The sequence below is a fragment of the Lactuca saligna genome, chromosome 1 (genome assembly GCF_052625555.1).
Source record: "Lactuca saligna cultivar CGN05327 chromosome 1, ASM5262555v1, whole genome shotgun sequence".
NCBI lineage: Eukaryota > Viridiplantae > Streptophyta > Magnoliopsida > Asterales > Asteraceae > Lactuca > Lactuca saligna.
This window is the reverse complement of record NC_136417.1, coordinates 112,814,983-112,826,078: the sequence shown is the minus strand read 5'-3', so window position 1 is coordinate 112,826,078 and position 11,096 is coordinate 112,814,983. Positions and strand designations below refer to the sequence as shown.

The 11,096-nt window shown below is 29.7% G+C and overlaps 1 non-coding gene across 1 annotated transcript; it reads right to left on the bottom strand.

Moving 5' to 3' along the window:
• Window positions 1–1,765: 1,765 nt before the first annotated feature.
• On the bottom strand, window positions 1,766–1,872 carry LOC145027999 (small nucleolar RNA R71). Its single transcript, XR_013675758.1, has one exon. It is a non-coding gene; the product is annotated as a small nucleolar RNA R71 (small nucleolar RNA).
• Between the last annotated feature and the right edge of the window lie 9,224 nt (window positions 1,873–11,096).

Below are 11,096 nucleotides of genomic sequence, written 5' to 3'. Positions count from 1 at the left end.
ATGCCCGAAAACCTAACACTTTTTGGAGGCTAGCTGCGATTATTGAAGATCAAAAAAGTTCATGGAGCTTTGGTTTTCGAGAATTCAACCTACGAAGCAATTTAGACGAGATCAAAGGAAAATAGTTATTCTTCTTTTCTTAGTCTTTGTTTTGAACCATGTTTGAATCATTAAAATTTGAAATTAGGTTATTACTTGCTGTATATATGAGCTAAAAGCTTTATACTTCTATTTGGATGAGATAATCTTATGAATATGGTTTGATTGGGTGGTTGGATTAATATTGATTTGGTTATTCATCTTGTTAAGCTTGTTAAAGATCCTTATGTATTGATGATAAATATTTTCTGTTAAAAATCAAGTAATTAAGTTTCATAAACATCTTCTTGATTGCTTGAATCATATAGTTTTGTAAGCATAAGATTGTATGCCTAGGAATAGTGAACATGAAACTAGGGTTAACTAGAAAATATGTAAATCAATGTGTGAGCATGTGTAATGAACAACCACATATCAGTTGATTGAATTGAACAATTTGATTAACCAATATTACAAGTCTTACTTGATTCGAGCTGAACACTAAGAAACTTGTTAGTTTAATCACATTAGAAATCGGTAACCAGTTACATATTGATCCATTGCACTTTCCACAAAATCAACCATAGGAATATGTGAATCGAATCTGAATAGAAGTATCTTTTATCATTGAATCTAGTTGTCCTTTCTTGTTCTTCTTAGTTTTTAATTGTCTTTTGTTTGAGTGTTAATTGATTATTTAAGTTTCTAGTCTTGGAAAACTAGAGAAAACCCCTTTTATATTAATTGCTTTAATTAGATAAAATTAGTATTTAATTTAATTATTACCGTTCCCTGTGTTCGATACCCTACTTGCTTGAACTATATTGCTAATCGATAGGTACACTTCATTTCGTGTGTTTATTTTGTGTCTAAGTTACCGGGGAACGGTTCTAATAATTATTTTATTTGCTAATGTTATCAACCCTTTGTGTGAGATTTATCTTACATAAAGTTACCTAGTTTCATTTTTAATTTTCGTTCTTAACTTTCTGATTTTTGCATTGAACTCATCCGAGTCCATTACTAAACTCAACGAGTTGGTTGCGTTTCCAGTTTCGTTACTTTTTCGTGTTTGTTCTTTTTACGCTTGTTTTTCTGTTTTGTTTCAGATTTTTAAGACCCGAGGCTCTAGTTCTACACTAGTGCCACCCGTGGAAGATCTAGAGTCGATTATTTGCCAAAAGAGGGTAAAGGCAATCAAAGAATCTAATAATCTCAAGAAAATCCACGACAAGAAGGTAGAAGGTTACGAATCGGACATACCCACATTCGGTGAAGAAAGTGATTCCGAGAAAGAAGACGACATGGCCGACATCACCGACATACCGATGGGGACCTACATGAAGCACATACAAGATGGTACCAGGCTAGGACTAGTGCAACCCACAATTCCAGCAACTACCAACTTTGAGCTGAAAGGTCACATAATCACCCAACTGAAGGACATTCCATTTTGTGGCAAGGATCACGAAGATGCTTATAAGGGTATTGAAGAATTCATGGACATTGTTGACTATTTCCACATGCCAAATGTTCCTCACAATACCGTTTTACTTCGGATGTTACCGGTTACATTCAAAGAAGCCGGGAATGATTGGTTAAAATCACTACCCCCATGATCCATTACAACATGACAAAACATGCGCGAAGAGTTTACTGATCAGTTTTGTCCACCTTCCAAGATAGAAAATTTGAAGAAAGCCATTGCAAGTTTGAACAAATGCCAGGAGAATCACTCTATGAGGCGTGGGAGAGATACAAGGGTTTGATAAGAAACTGCCCTCAAAACGATCTGAACGTGAAACAAGAAGATTCCATCTTTTATGATGGTGTGAACGTCACAACTAGGCAGTTACTCGATTCCCAAGGACCACTCATGAAGAATGCACCGGCCGTTATTAAAGCATTTGTTGAAAAGTTCTCCAAACAATCAATAGAATATCATAACCCAAGGAACGACACAACTAAAGGCATGGTGAACTCGGTTTTCGATGATATGGCAGCAATGATGGCTAAACTAGAAAGTATGGATCGTAGGATGACAAAGTCGGACTAATCCATCCACGTAATTCGACTGGGTGTGACAATTATAGAGGACCCTATCTGACTAAAGATTGTAATCTTGATGAGAACGGCAACCGAAAGGCACAAGTTTGTTATTCAAGTGACAATATATATATATGATGATTGGCGAACACACAAGAAGGAGTGGCTTCTGTATGATGAGTACAAGAAGGAAAAGGAGGAGAAATATAGGAAAAAGGCGCAAGGATTTTTTTCAAAAAGAAGAATCGGCCCAAGAGAAGAAGACAGATCTTGAAGCTATGTTAGCCCGATTTGCTAGTGCATCCGAGAAAAGCCATGACGAATCCGATGCTGCCATAAGAGATCAACAAAAGATAATGAACGAGCACCAAGCAATGATGATGGATCAACAACTTCCTTCATGGAGTTAATTTTGTTGGGTTAAAAGATAAGTGTCAGGAACTTTTTACCCCTGAATTAATAGAATTAGTATTGGTGAGACACTATTGGGAAACTGGGTGAATTCTATGGAAATTAGAGAAGGAATTTTTCCGTCGGAAATTGTGATGTAATATTGACGGAATGTAAACGAAATACTAGACTTGGGCAATCCGTTGGTATTCCATTGATAATCACCTACGGATTCCCGATAGAATTGCATTTTTAGAAAATAAATCAACTATTTTTATACTAATATTCAAAAATTATTTCAATTATTATTAATAATAAATGTGTAATTCTTTCTTTATATAATTAAATTTACATATATAAATATATATAATAATTCCATTTACTAATTATTATAGTATAAATAATTTTGTTATTACTTATAATTATTATAAAAATTATAAATTATCAACGTAAATGTTATTTTAGGAAATAAGTAAACTTTTATTATTAGTATTATTATATAAATAACTCAATTGTTATTAATATTAGTAATTAAGTATTAGTGTTTTATAATTAAAATATTATAATTATCAACATTTTTACAAAAAAAGTATAAATTATTATTAATTACTATTTAACTAGTTATTGATATTAATAAATAATAATAATACTAATAAAATCAATTACAATAATAATAATAATAATAATAATAATAATAATAACAACAATAACAATTAGAAAAATAATAATAATAATAATATATAACAATAAAATATATTAATGATGTATAATAAATGTGTGAGGAAGATAAAGTAAAAAAAAAAAACATGTTTACTACTCGAAAACATGAAAACTAGAATTGAAACGTTAGTCATAAAGGTGTACATGGGTGTACGTATGTGTATCTGAGCTATAATTTCTAAAATATGTAGTTACTGATATATTATATATGTGTGAGAAAAAGAAATTGGAGAAAATGATGTATAATGCTCGAAATGTCAGAAATTAGAACAGGTCCATCAAAAATCCGTTAGCGAATAGCGACGGCCGATGATATTCCGTCGCTAATCTGTTGATAATTACCAATGGAATTCCGACGGATATGTCTTAACTTTCGACATTACAAGCACCATACGTCTTTTTTTCTGCTTTGTTTTATGACACATTTATGATACATCAATTAGTATATATTTACGAAATTATAACTAATATACATATACGAAAATCCGTGCACACTACTGGAGCCCTGCTAAAGATCTTATGCTTTAACATTAAAATACATATTAATATATGAGATCCCGATGGTGTATACGCTTGTATGTAATAAATTTACTATAATTTGTTCAATGTTCATTAATTAGTGTACAACAAAGTTGTAAGAAAAGATATACGTTTGTACCCGTCACTTACGATTTCGTGGATAATTCGTCACTTATGGTTCCGTCGGTAATCTGTCACTAAAACTATCCGTCGGTAATCCATCACTTAAGGTAATGTGGTCATTCTACACGTATTTAACGGAGTTTTCTAATGGAGTTAGATGGAAGGATCTATAGTGTAATTTTCTAAACCCACAAGGACGTTAGTTATCCGTTTTTTGAAGATTGGACCAAACTTCTGAATCTGATCATAGCATGGGGAGCACTTCTGTAACTTACTCTTAAGATTACTTAGTTCTTAAGTATTTTTTTTAATATGAATATGTGTTATGTTTTTAGTAAATATAAGAGAGATGTATGAGTAAAAGTGAAACATCTTTAGTTTACATCGTTGTTTTTTTATATAACCACCAATAAAACTGTCATGTCGTTTCAAGCCTATAAATTAAACAATTAAGGAGGGATCACTGAGCTAACTTCTTTAAAAAATATAAAAGGAATATCAACATGAGAAAGGAGTATTTATCCACATGTTGATTAATTGATTAGTTGTCCCAAAATTCAAGCGTAATCCACTTTTCAAACCTCTCCAATTTCATTCCAATAGCTAAATTCAATAAATGGGAAGAAAGAGAAGAGATAAAGAATGGCGATTTCAACTATGCTTCGAAATGCGGTTGCTTCAGCATTACACGTCGCCATTGTCATCATGTGGCTGCAGGAGACAGTTTTTGTGTGTGGGGTCCTAGCGAATCTCAAGTTGAAAAGTTCTTTTCCGGTGAACATTGAAATTGACTTAAGTCAACTTAGAGATAGAGATACTTTGAGACACCGGAGGATATTACTGAAGCATCGTTATCAAAGAGGTATTGTGCAATCCCCTGTTTACGGCAATTATGATCAACATATTGCAGGGTAAACGAACTTCCTTAAATTTTTGTTTTACATATTAAATTTTCTAGAATTATAGGCTTGTGATCTTCAACTTCCTTCTTGGAATTAATTTCGTTGGGTTAAAAGATAAGTGAGTGAATTTCGACCGAATTGCTTTTTTAGAAAATATATCAACATTTTTTATATTAATATTCTAAAATTATTTCAATTATTATTATTATTATTATTATTATTATTATTATTATTATTATTATTATTATTATTATTAAATGTACAATTCTTTCATTTTATAATTAAATTTACATATAGAATATGTATACTAATTCAATTTACTAAATATTATAGTATAAGTAATTTTATTATTACTTATAATTATTACGAAAATTATAAATTATCAACGTAAATTGCTTTTTCAGAAATAAATAAACTTTTTTTTATTAGTATTATGACAAAAATAACTGAATTATTATTAATAATAGTAATTAACAATTAACTATTTATAATTAAAATATTATAATTCTCAACCTTCTCACCAAAAAAAGTAATTATTATTATTAATACATATTTATCTAGTCATTGGTATTAATAAATAATAATAATAATAAAACTAAATACAATAATAATAATAATAATAATAATAATAATAATAATATTATTATTATTATTAGCAAAAACGGTAACAATAAACAACAATAAAATAAATTAATGAGGTATAATAAATGTGTGAGGAAGATATAGTAATAAAATACATGTTTAGTACTCGAAAACTTGAAAATTAGAATTGAAACGTTAGTTATAAAGGTGTACACGGTTGTACGTATGTGTATCTTAGCTATAATTTATAAAATATGTAGCTATTGATATATTATATGCGTGTGAGAAAAAGAAATCGGAGAAAACTATGGATGGTGCTCGAAATGTTTGAAATTAGAACAGGTCCATAGGAAATCCATCAGTGATTAGTGACTACCGGTGATATTCCGTCGCTAATCCGTCAATAATTACCGATGGAATTCCGACAAACTTGTCTTAACTTTCGACATTACAAGCATCATACGTAGTTTTTTCCGCATTGTTTTTCTCACACATTTATGATACATCAGTTAGTATATATTTACAAAATTATAACTAATATACATATACGAACATCCATGCACAATATTGGAACCCTCCTAAACATCTTATGCTTTAACATTATAATACTTATTAATATATGATATCCCGATGGTGTATATGCTTTTATGTAATAACTTTACTATAATTTGTTCAATGTTCATTAATTAATGGATAACAAAGGTGTAAGAAAAGATATACGCTTGTATCCGTCACTTACGATTTCGTCGATAATCCGTCAGTTATGGTTCCGTCGGAAATACGTCACTTAAAGTAATGTGGTCATTCTACACGTATTTAATGGAGTTTTCTAATGGAGTTAGACGGAAGGATCTATAGTGTAATTTTTTAAAACCAAAATTGCATTAGTTATCAGTTTTTCGAAGATTGGACCAAACTTTTGAATCTGATCATAACATAGGGAGCACTTCTGTAATTTACTTTAAGACTACTTACTTCTTAAATTTTTTTTTTGAAATACTAATATGTGTTATGTTTTTAGTAAATATAAGAGAGATGTATGAGTTAAATTAAAGCAACTTTAGTCTACGTCGTTGTTTCGTTATATAATCACCAATGAAATTGTCATGTTGTTTCAAGCCTATAAATTAAACTACTGATGAGGGATCACTTAGCTAACTTCCTTGAAAAAATATATAAGGAATATCAATATGAGAAAGGAGTATTTATTCGCATGTTGATAAAGTGATTAGTTGTTTGAAATTCAAGCGTAATCCACTGTTCAAACCTCTCCGGTTTCATTCCAATAGTAAAATCTGATAAAGGGGAAGAAAGAGAAGAGATAAGGAATGGCGATTTCAACTATGCTCCGAATGAGGTTGCTTCAACAATACACGTCGCCATTGACATCGTGTGGCTGCAGGCGGCATTTTGTGTGTGTGGGATCCCAACGACTCTCAACTTGAAAATTTCTTTTCCAGTGAACCATGAAATTGAGCTGAGTCAACTTAGAGATAAAGATACTTTGAGACACCGGAGGATATTACAGAAGCATAGTAGTCAAAGAGGTGTTGTGCAATCCCCTGTTTATGGCAATTATGATTAACATGTTGCAGGGTAAACGAACTTCCTTAAATTTTTGTTTTTCTTATTAAATTTTCTAGAATTATAGACTTGTGATCATCAACTTCCTTCCTGGAGTTAATTTCGTTGGGTTAAAAGATAAGTGTCAGGACCTTTTCGCCCCTCAATTAATGTGGGTGAGACACTACTAGGTGAATTCCTACGGAAATTACTGAATGAAATTTTCTGTCGGAAATTAGTGAGGTAATACCGATGGAATGTAAATGAAATACTAGACTTGGGCTATTTATTGGTATTCCGTCGGTAATCACCGACGCATTTCCAAGGGACTTGTTTTTTTCGAAAATAACTCAACTTTTTTATACTAATTTTATAAAATTATTTCAATTATTATTATTATTATTATTATTAAATGTATAATTCTTTCTTTTTATAATTAAATTTACATATATACTATGTATAATAATTCAATTTACTAGATATTATAGTAAAAGTAATTTTGTTATTACTTATAATTATTATGAAAATTATAAATTATCAACGTAAATTGTTTTATAGGAAATAAATAAACTTTTTTTTTATTAGTATTATGATAAAAATAACTCAATTATTATTAATAATGGTAATTAACTATTAACTTTTTATAATTAAAATATTATAATTATCAACCTTTTTACCAAAAAAACTAATTATTATTATTAATTAGTATTTATCTAGTCAATGGTATTAATAAATAATAATAATATGAATAAAATTAATTACAATGATAATATTAATAATAATAATAATATTAATAATAATAAATAACAATAAATATATTAATGGTGCATAATAAATGTGTGAGGAAGGTAAATTAATAAAATTCATGTTTACTACTCGAAAACTTGAAAATTAGAATTGAAACGTTAGTCATAAAGGTGTACACGAGTGTACATATGTGTATATTAGCTATAATTAATAAAATATGCAGTTATTGATGTATTATATGTGTGTGAGAAAAAGAAATCGGAGAAAACGATGTATGGTGCTCAAAATGTCGAAAATTAGAACAGGTTCGTCGGAAATCCGCCAGTGATTAGCGACGGTCGTTGATATTCCGTTGCTAATCCGTCGATAATTACCAATGGAACTGTCTTAACTTTTGATATTACAAGCACCATACATAGTTTTTCCGTTTTGTTTTTCTCACACATTTATCATACATCAATTAGTATATATCTACGAAATTATAATTAATATACATATACGAACATCCGAGCACACTATTGGAACCCTGCTAAAGATCTTATGCTTTAACATTATAATAGATATTAATATATGAGATCCTGATGGTGTATACGCTTGTATGTAATAAATTTGCTATAATTTGTTCAATGTTCATTAATTAGTATATAACAAAGGGGTAAGAAAAGTTATACGCTTGTATCCGTCACGATTTCGTGGATAATCCGTCACTTATGGTTCTGTCGGTAATCCGTCACTTAATCTAATGTGGCCATTCTACATGTATTTAATGGAGTTAGACGGAGGGATCTATAGTGTAATTTTTTAAAACCAAAAGGACGTTAGTTATCAGTTTTTCAAAGATTAGACCAAACTTTTGAATCTGATCATACCATAGGGAGCACTTCTGTAATTTACTCTTAAGATTACTTAGTTCTTAAATATTTTTTTAAATATAAATATGTGTTATGTTTTTAGTAACTATAAGAGAGATGTATGAGTAAAAGTGAAGCAACATTAGTCTACGTCGTTGTTTCTTTATATAACCACCAATAAAATTGTCATGTTGTTTCAAGCCCATAAACTAAACTACTGTTTCAAGCCTATAAACTAAATTACTGATGAGGGATCACTTAACAAACTTCTTTAAAAATATATAAGGAATATCAACATGAGAAAGGAGAATTTATTCACATGTTGAACAAGTGATTAGTTGTCCGAAATTCAAGCGTAATCCACTTTTCGAACATCTCCAGTTTCATTCCAATAGTAAAATCCGATAAAGTGGAAGAAAGAGAAGAGATAAGGAATGGCGATTTCAACTATGCTCCGAAATGTGGTTACTTCAACATTACACATCGCCATTGTCATCATGTGGCTGCATGCGCAGGTTTTCGGTGTGGGATCCCAACGACTCTCAAGTTGGAAAGTTATTTTCCGGTGAACCATGAAATTGAGTTGAGTCAACTTAGAGACAGATACTTCGAGACACCGGAGGATATTACTGAAGCATAGTTGTCAAAGAGGTGTTGTACAATCCCTTGTTTATGGAAATTATGATCAACATGTTGCATGGTAAACGAACATCCTTAAATTTTATTTTTTCATATTAAATTTTCTAGAATTACAAACTTGTGATCATCAACTTCCTTCTTGAAATTAATTTCGTTCGGTTAAAAGATAAGTGTCAGGTCCTTTTCACCCCTGAATTAATATGGGTGAGACACTACTGGGTGAATTCCTACGGAAATTAGTGAAGGAATTTTTCCGTCGGAAATTAGTGACGTAATACCGACGGAATATAAACGAAATACCAGACTTGAGCCATTCGTTGGTATTCCGTTGATAATCGCCGACGGATTTCCGACGTAATTGTCTTTTTAGAAAATAAATCAACTTTTTTTATACGAATCTAAAATTATTTCAATAATTATTATTATTGTTGTTCTTATTATTATTATTATTATTATTATTATTATTAATATTAAATGTGTAATTCTGTCTTTTTATAATTAAATTTACATATATAAATATATATAATAATTCAATTTACTAATTATAATTGCATAAGTAATTTTGTTATTACTTATAGTTATAAATGATCAACATAAATGTTGTTTTAGGAAATAAGTAAACGTATTTTTATTTGTATTATTATAAAAACAACTGAATTATTATTAATAATATTTATTAACTATTAACTTTGTATAATTAAAATATTATAATTATCAACCTTTTTACGAAAAAAAAAAATTATTATTATTAATTACTATTTATCTAGTTATTGGTATTAATAAATAATAATAATAATAATAATAATAATAAAATTAACTACAATAATAATAATAATAATAATAATAATAAGAAAAGTAGTAATAATAAATAACAATAAAATATATTTATGATGTATAATAAATGTGTGAGGAAGATAAAGTAATTAAAAACATGTTTACTACTCAACAACTTGAAAATTAGAATTAAAACGTTAGTCATAAAGGTGTACACGGGTGTACGTATGTGTATCTTAGCCATAATTTATAAAATATGTAGTTATTGTTATATTATATGCATGTGAGAAAAAGAAATCGGAGGAAAAGAAATCGGAGAAAACGATGTATGGTGCTTGAAATGTTCGAAATTAGAACAGGTCCGTCGGAAATCCGTCACTGATGAGCGAAGGCCGGTGATATTCCGTCGATAATTACCGATGGAATTCCGACGGAACTGGCTTGACTTTCGACATTACGAGCACCATACGTTGGGTTTTCCTCTTTGTTTTTCTCACACATTTATGATACATCAATTAGTATATATTTACGAAATTATAACTAATATACATATACGAACATCCGTGCACACCATTGGAGCCCTGCTAAAGATCTTATGCTTTAACATTATGATACATATTAATATATGAGATCCCGATGGTGTATACGCTTGTATGTAATAAATTTACTATAAATTGTTCAACATTGATTAATTAGTGTATAACAAAGGAGAAAGAAAAGATATACGCTTGTATCCGTCACTTACGATTTCGTCGATAATCCATCACTTATGGTTTCAACGGTAAATTGTCACTAAAACGATTTGTCAGTAATCCGTCACTTAAGGTAATGTGGTCATTCTACACAAATTTAACGAAGTTTTCTAATGGAGTTAGATGGAAGGATCTGTAGTACAATTTTTTAAAACCATAAGGACATTAGTTATTAGTTTTCGAAGATTGGACCAAACTTCTGAATCTGATTATAGCATAGGGAGCACTTCTGTAATGTACTCTTAAGATTACATTATTCTTAAATATTTTTTAAATATAAATATGTGTTATGTTTTTAGTAAATATAAGAGAGATGTATGAGTAAAAGTGAAGCAACTTTAGTCTATGACGTTGTTTCTTTATATAACCACCAACAAAATTGTCATATTGTTGCAAACCTATAAATTAAA